We start from the raw sequence: 9,451 nt of genomic DNA, 5'->3' as shown, positions 1-9,451 counted from the left end.
ACATTCGCTGGGAATGTGTAAGCTTAACCCTGCAGACCCATGTCCAAACTGAGAATATTCAGCAAAATTAGTGCCCCTGCACTGACGTCTGGATAACACCGTTGTCTGCCACCCTGCATGACGTGACAACCATTTACCACTGCTCTCTCCGATCTATTTTGAAGAAGTATTGGATGAGTTGGAAAAATGGTAAACGCACCAAACCTCAATAAAAGGATATGGGAGAGCGAATTTCAAAGCACACACGGAGGGCAAGAAACTCTCAAGATTAACATGCTCAGCCGATATGCGCAATTGTGTATGAATGAAAATGGAATTTTAGTTGTAATGTAGTGTGGCCGAGCGGTTTAAGCTGCTGGATTAAGGCTCCAGTCTCCACGCAGCGTGGGTCCGAATCCCACCACTGCTATTGGGTGAAATCCTTCGCTTCCACGAGCGTTTTCTGTTGCACTATTAAAAATACATCGGAAAATGTTTTGCCGAACAATATCTAACAAGCACAGATCACAGCGGCGTTGATCCTGCATTGGTGCTGTGGTGAACGGTATCACTGCGGGGTCGCAGAACAGTCCCGAGTTAGCGGGGAGGTTGTGGACGTGCACTGATCGTGACCCACATTTATACGAAGCAAATAGGTGTAAAAGTATTTAATATCCGTGTGCATTCCAACGCATATCTGTAACGCAACTTCTTTGGTGTTTTGAAATAAGCAGCAAAATAGCCGGCGTTCGAGTAGCAAATACCTGTGCACCACGGTGTGAACCAGTTTGTCAACAGGACGAGGGCAAGGTCACAAAGCAGGACACACCCGCGTTATGCAAACGATTATCACCCTAAAAAAATACAGCGGAATGCAAGAAAACGGAACACAAAGTAATCGGAAAAGTAATGTATTTGAACAGATCGCCCATGTTTCTCTCTCCGAAGACACTGCAAGACGGTAGCATTTTTGGAAGTTTTGATTTGTTCTGTTCCTTTTTACAGCATTTAGTTTTATGATTGGAGGTGCCTGATTGGCTGTGCTTGCATGGAACCCGCCTTCATCACACGGCAATTCACCTCATAAATGAACGGATCCGCTGGTACTTGAAACAAGGACCTCCTGCTTCCGAGACAGGCGTTTTGACCAGTTAAGCCACGGAGCTCACGCGCCGTCCGACAGATGCAGCATTGAGATGTAACTTGCATTACCAGCTATTGTTCATCTGCTGGCAGGGAATTGCATCAGATCCTGCTCATTTCTTCAGATTCGGGATCCGCCCACTTCCGACCATTGTGTCACCGGATCCAGGAATGGATTCTCCACAGTGCCAATTCGGCCTGATCTACCGAACACTACCTCGTCTCCATTCGCACCTCCCTCAATCCTTCTCCCGCCACCTCGCCACCACACTCAGCTCTTTATGTGTGATCTCACCACAACTTCATAATAAGTCCTCATGACAAATAAAATGAACAAAACTAATGTTTTACCGGCGTTTATCAACCGCCTTAAATGGGAAGGACTTTGAAACCAATTGTTCATTTTTTCTGTTGAACGAGACAACACAAAGAGTATTGGGACGCAACCGTCATGAATTTGCTTCCAGCGAGGGAGGTGGCTGATCGTTCTAATTTATTCACCTCCGGGAACACATTTCTCCGCGAATGACGTTGGCAAAGACCAGTGTTCTGAATTCTGGCTCTCAAACAGGTCTGGGTATAAATCCGTCGGTCTCTGCACCGTTACGAGGACGACAGAGGTGACTCCATGCGTTCTTTAATACCATCCTGTACATACCAGGCTTGGACAGCGAGATTTCTGCCTCGTCTGGATCTTTCAATGAAGTGAAATTGTGTGACATTCCCTGCGACCAAGACCCGCTCTGCTTGCTGAACGTGACAAGTACAAGCTGTCGCCGCCACTCACAACCCATCGGCAATTTATCGTGGAACAGGGTTTCAATTCCGCCTAACTTTCTTTCTGTTGGACGATATTACCGTTGCGTGTGAATTATTTCACATGAACTGCACCGGTCTCTCCTTATAAAGAGAAAACCTTTCAGTGCACAACTTTTTTTGCCAGAATCTGTTTCTCCGAAACTGTCTGGTCATCCTCAAATTACAATGAGCGCAGCAGCAATGAACTGCATTCATATTGTTGTTTTTCCTCTGTGCGAGAAGCGAGAGACGGAAATGAGAAGATACTTAATAACGATACAACTTGCATTTCTCGATGTTATTGGGATTTCTAACAGGGTTATGCAATAATAATAATTCTGTTTCAAAGTTTGATCTTCTCGTATTTTCTTCTTCTCTGTTCCACCTTCTTCTCTTCCATCTTCTCTGGAGTTACTTCACTTATTTATGTGAAGAAAGGGATTCTTCTTAATTCGTGAATTTTCCTGGTGACGGTCGGTGTAGAATATTCTTCATTCTCCTGTTCATCCCTTCCTTGTTTATCTCCGTCGGATTGTGACATTCAGAAACAGAAATGACAGTGGGTTTCCAACAACTAAATTTGAGCTGTTTCATTGTGTCATTCTGATTAAAAGACGGATGTGGGCTCGTTGGTCTAGAGGTATGATTATCGCTTCGGGTGCTGAAGTATATAACATGCGAGAGGCCCCCGGTTCAAATCCCGGACGAACCCATTTATTCACCAGCCGGTGGACATTTTGAACACGGAGGAAACATTGCCAAATCTGCCTCTTCCCACGCCAGCGTTCCATGAAAGCCCTTCGTGTAAATGCCAAAGCTTTCACCGCTTTCTGCAGTGTAGCGGTTGTCACGTTCACCTCACACGCGAAAGGTCCCCAGTTTCGATCCTGGCCAGGAACACAACTTTGACTGCTGCTCCAGGCTGTGAGGACAGTGCGCTTTCCTGCCGTTACCATTCACCTTAACCGCAGCTGCCCAAAGATATTGCTGTAAATAAACATGCAATGCGATTTTAGTTTGAACATCTGCTCGACCATTCATTCCCAGCGGCGGCCGGACGAGGGACATGACCAGGTCAGTATCGAGAACCCGGCGTGAAACTCAATCGCCTCCATCATGATCTCGCTGTCTCTGATTCTCCCGCTACTGCTCCTTCCAACTCTTCCACTCCTCGTCTCCGTCTCCGTTTCTCTCCCACAGACCCCTCAGTGGACGTCATTGTTGTTAATTTCTCTCTGTTACCGTTTCCCTTTCGTCTGTGAGATTTACACCTATCTCCTTCCGTCTCTCACACACATAAAGGAACGCTCTGTGAAATGTCTGGTGCACGTCGCACCCCTCGCCTTGATTCAGCGGGAGTCACGTTATTTAGTGACATAATTATCCCCGAGTGTTGGGATCAGCGGGAATGGTCCGATGGATTCCATCCTGTATTGTGGCAGAGAACGTGTTTTTTTCAGATATTTCAGCCGCCAGTCTCGTGTTGCAGAAGCACACAACCATCTGGCAGTGTCCGTTGGGCATTGGGATGTTCAGACTTGCTGCTGCAGTCTAGAGGAAGTGTCCGACAGTGCTTCTGTAGTGTCGTGGTTCTCATGTTCGCCTACCACGGGAGAGGCCTCTCGTTCGAAACCAGGCGGAAACGTTCTGAAGGAATATTCTGAAAAACGTTGACTGCCTGTTTTACTCCACGCATGCTGCCTGGCCTATTGAATTCCTCCAGCATTATAGGTTTTCATCGAGATTCCAGCATCTGCAGTCCTTTGTTTCTCTGGTAACATTGTTAAATCTCTGTTTTCCAGAAATCAAGAGGAGTGAAAGGGACACAATCAGACATATATTCAATTAAATGCTAAGTTGCTCTGTCGACAAACCAAAGATCTCAGAGAGTCACACAGCACGGAAATAGGCCCTTCGGCTATCTCGACCTGTCTCAGCAGGTCTAATTTGCCTGTGTTTGGCCCATATCCGAAACTTCCCTATTCGTGCACGTTAATCGAAGTCCAACTGCGCGATCCGCTTCCAAAGAAAAAAAGACGAGTGAAGCTCATTATATCCTGCAACAGCGTGGACTTTCCAAATACATAACAATGTTATATTTTGCGAACTCTAAATACTTCACTTTCTTCCCCACATATCACTGCACGTATCCTGCAGCTTTACCGGATCCGACATTATCCTGAACTTGGGAATGCCCTTGTCGTTGCTCTGACAAGAATGGGAAGTGTGACCTGATGCACTTCAGTGTAACGCAGAAAGGGAGACGCTATAAACGGCACAGCAGGTTTGTTAGCCCGGAGGTCTCAAGGACGTCAACATTCAGCTCCAACCTGTCACCGGATTCTCATCTGGATTGAAGGTTTCATTTGCCAGGAGAAACAAGGTTGAAGCTGAATCTGACAGCACATTTAACAAAGGAAGATATGTTGGAACCATTGGCAGTTTGTCTGGGGAAGGTTGTGAAACAATTGTCATGAGATTCAGTTCAGTTTCACAACCTTCCCGCTGTATTTATTTCAATATGTAATATATGATCGCAAAGCCCAAAAGCACATTATAAAAGCAATTAAACCAGGACTGATTGGGGAAATTATAGATTGCACTAAAACTATACAAATCGATAATCTGGAAAAATCGCTAAACCTTTAGGATTCCGAACGGATTAAAATTCTGGTCAAGGTGACCAAGAAATGTAACTTGTAATAGAAGGAAAACGTGAAATTGAATGTGTGGGACATAGGAGGAGATTGTATGAGTTAAAAAACATAGGCCGATTATGCAGAACAGGCGAGGTGGCCGAGTGGTTAAGGCGATGGACTGCTAATCCATTGTGCTTTGCACGCATGGGTTCGAATCCCATCCTCGTCGTGAGCTGTTGGTTTGGGTAACGAGCTTTAAACGCGTTCTCTTAAAAACTTCCAAGACTCTAAATTTTCTCACCCTCACACAGACCGTTATGGTTTGTGAGTCATGAAAGGAAATGTTTGCAATAAGATTTCTCACGACATTTGGTGGATTGAGAATGGAATGAAAATTCGAGAGAAAATAGGGTGACGACCGGTATCGCCCGTCCCCTTGACTTCCTCCAGCTGTTCGCAGAGGTGAATACCGAGCGGACGTAGACTTTGGAAACTTCTGAAGAGGGAGCAGAATGCACATTTTGGGAAGTGGGTGAAATTGAAACCTTCCAGCAGAGGGGACGTGAGGAGCGATTGAACACAGAGCCAGGCAGATCAACGTACGAGGCCACCGATTTTGGACCGAAGACAGGTCAATCCGGGAATGGTACAGGTCGTGAAATACAGGGGACTGCGGAAGGGCGGCTCAGTGCTCGGACTGAAGAACACCTATCAGCAAACGCTGCCAGACACGTTCCACATTAATATGGAAAACGCTGTGTGATGAAATGTTGCTTTCGACTTCATGACTGCTGTGTGAGAGACAGGTGAAACTGCCGATTTTCCTTCACGTGTTCCTTAACTTCCGACAACCAGCATTCAATGTTGTTTTCACTTTTCGACTGTTCAGTTATCTCAGGTTACATTTCTGCTGACATGGTTGCACCTTCATGGACAGACATTTTACATTCATTATGGGAATGGTGTATGGTAACCTGTCACTGATAATTAAACGGACAAAAAGTGAGGATATCATTGCAAAAGGTAGTCCTGATTGTCCAAGTGAGAAAAAAATAAAAGCTCCACAGGAATTTATTAAGGCCTTGGAGGCAAGCGGGTAATCGTGGAATGATCGAGGCTCATTTGGACTGAAGCAGCAATCTGCGCGTTCAGCCTGGAGATGCAGAGAAGGTAATAAATCGCATTTTCTCGGTGGAGTAAAGATGCAGAGGAACATTATAGTTGCAGAATGAGTGGAGGGACAGCATCATTCTCGAACACACACCGACTGGAAAGGATGAAGGACTCGACAGCAAATGGTTTAGAGTGGATACATCCCCACGGTCTGATTCAGGAAGACTCTCGATGTCTTCGTGCAAGTATTACCGTTAATGCTCCACAATTATTGCTCTGCATGAACGCATGGTAAGTTCGGTTAACTTGTAAATCTTGCACTGAAACCTACCCATATCTATCAAAAAATCAATAGCCCCAGTTCTATCCCCAGATGTCTTGCGATCGCCAATCCTACAGTCTCGAAACCAACCCTACCCTAATTCCCTGTCCTTCAACACGTTCATTATCCATGCAGCACTGGACCATTTCATTCCACTGGACTCAAACCTGTGTGTACACATCCTGCGGTGTTAACAACCTATCATGTGATGCTCTGATTTTTCTTCAGTTTTATGATGTTTTTCTCTTTCACAACAGAATGTCCCACAATATCTTCGGCAGTTGATTCATCGCTTTCGACTTCCCGCCAATCAATCAGAAACTGCGAGGAGTAGATCTGAGCTTTCATTTATCCAGAGTTTGTTGACTGGACCAAGAAGCCGATGATTACATCTGTGAATATCAACAGTCGAACGCTCCTAAAGTGAATATATCAGCTCAACCGAGGCGCTCAATGACGACGACGAAAGTTTTGCCTCTAATACCTGGCGTCTTGCTGTTCGTCGGGACTCCAATATTGAAATAATTGAAAGTGAATATGTTTGCAGTGGGGTGAGTGCAAACCGAAGGAGATAATTTATCGAGTCTTTCCATAATAATGTACGAAATGTTTCATGTCACATGTAGACACACGAGATCTTGCTCTGATATCTTTATCTCCTTGAACACGTAAAGAGCTGGAGTAACTCAGCTGGTGTGCGGCATCTATGCAGGGAAATATCTGGAGCAGCAAAAGACGCTGGACGAACATTTCCCTCCATAAATGCTGCCTGACCAGCTCAGTTCCTCCAGATTTCTGTGTGCTGCTGCAGACTCCAGCATCTGCAGTCTCTGTATCCCCATCGTAATTTCAATCCACAGCTCCCAACGTACATCCCTGTGGGCGATATCACTCTGAACTTAGTTTAAACGAGGAACTGCTGTACCACGACTGAACCTTCGGGGTACGGATCCCAGACTCTACGGATTTCTGGATGAAAAGGTTGGGCAAACAATTCCAGGGTTTCACTGTTCTTATTTACTCTAATTTTCAAACGATATTTCAGCTCCGGTGAACATGTAACTGCAGACAATTTAAGGTAATGATTCTAAGTTACTGACACATTGCTGAAACTTCTGTCTGCGACACCTGTCAACTCAACACGCCCCACATAGGTGTCAAGGAAAGATGACGGTTAACTACTTTACCTCAGTTACTGTCAGCTAACGAGAGGAACAATAACAGGCTAACGATGGAACGTCGAAACCATCCCACCTCATGCCACCTGTCCTTTTCATAGTGTTGGGATCCAGGACCCTGAGTACGTTATCGTTATAACACTGGTGATGTGAATGAGGGAAACCGTGTGGTGCCTCAGATGAAACACAGAGAAGGGAACGTCACGTCTGCCTCAGGTAGTCTGTTTCATTCACAACTGCTTACGACCCTGAAACAGCTCTCCCCACACATCGCACCGAACCAGCGTGCAACCTTCGTTACCGTCAGCAGAAAGAGGTGAAACGGGGAAAGCGGACTAATAAAATTTCGATCAGAAATGAAGACTCCTCCTCTTCAGGGAGTTCTCTCAGTTCCGTCACGGGAATATTCGACGTCTCAAAACACTTCATACCGGCTAATTGTCCGTGTGCTTGAAAAAAAGCGCGCTTCCTTCTTCTCGCTTTCTCACAGAACGCCTGCCCCAGCATCATTCTCAATTCTTTTTCCAGCATCCTGGAACAGGAAGGGACCGTGTGGCCTAATGGAGAAGGCGTCTGACTTCGGTGATTGATATGAAGGCATCAGAAGATTATAGATTCGAGTGCTGTCACCGTCGTTTTACCGACCTTAAGTTTTTGGTACATTCTACTGCTCACGCCCTCCACCACAGCTGTTTGATCTGTTCAAAACAACCCATTCAAACCCCATCCTTTTCGAAAACGGTTTCCTGCACCGCATGTACTCCGGTTACCGCATGTACTCGTCATGAGGGCAGGAGAGAGGAAAGACAATGGGCGAGAGGGCACGGGAGTGAGATAAACAAAGGAGGAGGTGGAAATCCTCAGAATCAATTTACAGAAAAGTGCATATTTCCACTCTAAGTGGCTGTTGTGTGATGGCGAGAAACCGTAAATCAAAAACTGTCGCTCTTTTAACCCGCACTGTTTGTCAGCAATCCACTGTGAGACTTGGCAAGCAATCGGACCGACGTTCTTCTCAACCATTTCGAATTTCTATGATACACCTGAGGTTTCGTCAATCCGATTGACCGGAGAAATCACCGGCCGTAATGACAATGACACCCGCACCTCCTGGGACATGACAAAAAGCGTCTGCGGCCATTTGCTCTTCAACATCTTCTCGCGTTGAAAAAACTAGAAGGTCCTTTCTCCCAGCAGACAGTGGCGGAGTCAGAGATAGAGCAGCAGATTCCAACATCCTGTCTCCCGACTACGGGCGGGTGAACATGTCCCCCTGTCTCAGGGTCTGCGATTCTGCGCATTTTGTTCCGGGATATTGTTCCAACTCCCTGATGCATTTTGTGCCGATGTGGTGTTGGGAGGAGCCGCAGCTGGGAAGTCGGACTTATGATGGTGGACTGTGCGGCATTTTCAGCAGGTAGGATCGCAGGGGAGGACACACCAGCTGTGAAACTTCGCACCCATTACAGAAAGAACATAGGATTTGAGATAAAATAGAAATCGCCGTCATGTCATTGAAACTGTAAGTACCTCTGTCAAGCCAGGTATCAGCCCACTGATAAATCTTCCGCGTCGATTGTGCCGTGAGGCAGCGAGATTCAAAGAAAATATTAAAAAAATGCCGAAACCAGGGACCTTTAGATCTTCAGTCTAACGCTCTCCCAACTGAGCTAGTTCGGCTCCGGCTGAAGGCACTGCTCGCACAAATGGGGAGACCAATCGGGAAACGGCAACACTGTCAAGAATGTTCAACACTGGAGAACGTGGCACTGGACCAGAATTGCTTGCAATATTGAACCTGGAAATTGTATCTCAATCCATTTCATAAAGAAAAGCTGGACAGTGGAGGAGGTTGTGTGGCTACGAGAAATATTCGGAAAATCCAGCAAATTAACGAATCTTCTGTTTGGCGATTCGCCGGCTCTGGTTGGGCACCTTATTGTTCAAAAGTCAGGTGTCCAAATAATCGGTTCAAGCGAAGCAGGGATTCAACCTTCCAATCCAGTGTACTGCATTTGGAGTCCACATTGGAGAAACCAGACCAGATTGATTGATCGCTTTGCAGAGAACCTGCTTTCAGTCCACAGGGGTAAAGCTGAACTTTCAGTTGTCCGCAAACTAATTCAACATCCCACTCCCACACCGAATAATGTGCCTGTGACCTCCTGCACTGCTGTAACAAAGCCCAATGAACATGTTCAGAACAACACCTCGTCTTCCATTTGGACACGTGCTGTCTACAAATTGGCAGTGAGAATGTGGGGCAATCATGGCCACCA

General features: G+C 46.1%; 1 non-coding gene across 1 annotated transcript; it reads left to right on the top strand.

Moving 5' to 3' along the window:
• The first annotated feature begins 4,706 nt into the window (after positions 1–4,706).
• Positions 4,707–4,788, top strand: trnas-gcu (transfer RNA serine (anticodon GCU)). Its single transcript has one exon. It is a non-coding gene; the product is annotated as a tRNA-Ser (tRNA).
• The last annotated feature ends 4,663 nt before the right edge of the window (positions 4,789–9,451 follow it).

Source organism: Pristis pectinata, chromosome 29 (genome assembly GCF_009764475.1).
Source record: "Pristis pectinata isolate sPriPec2 chromosome 29, sPriPec2.1.pri, whole genome shotgun sequence".
NCBI lineage: Eukaryota > Metazoa > Chordata > Chondrichthyes > Rhinopristiformes > Pristidae > Pristis > Pristis pectinata.
Note: the sequence above shows the minus strand (reverse complement) of the source record. Positions and strands in the feature narration are given on the sequence as shown.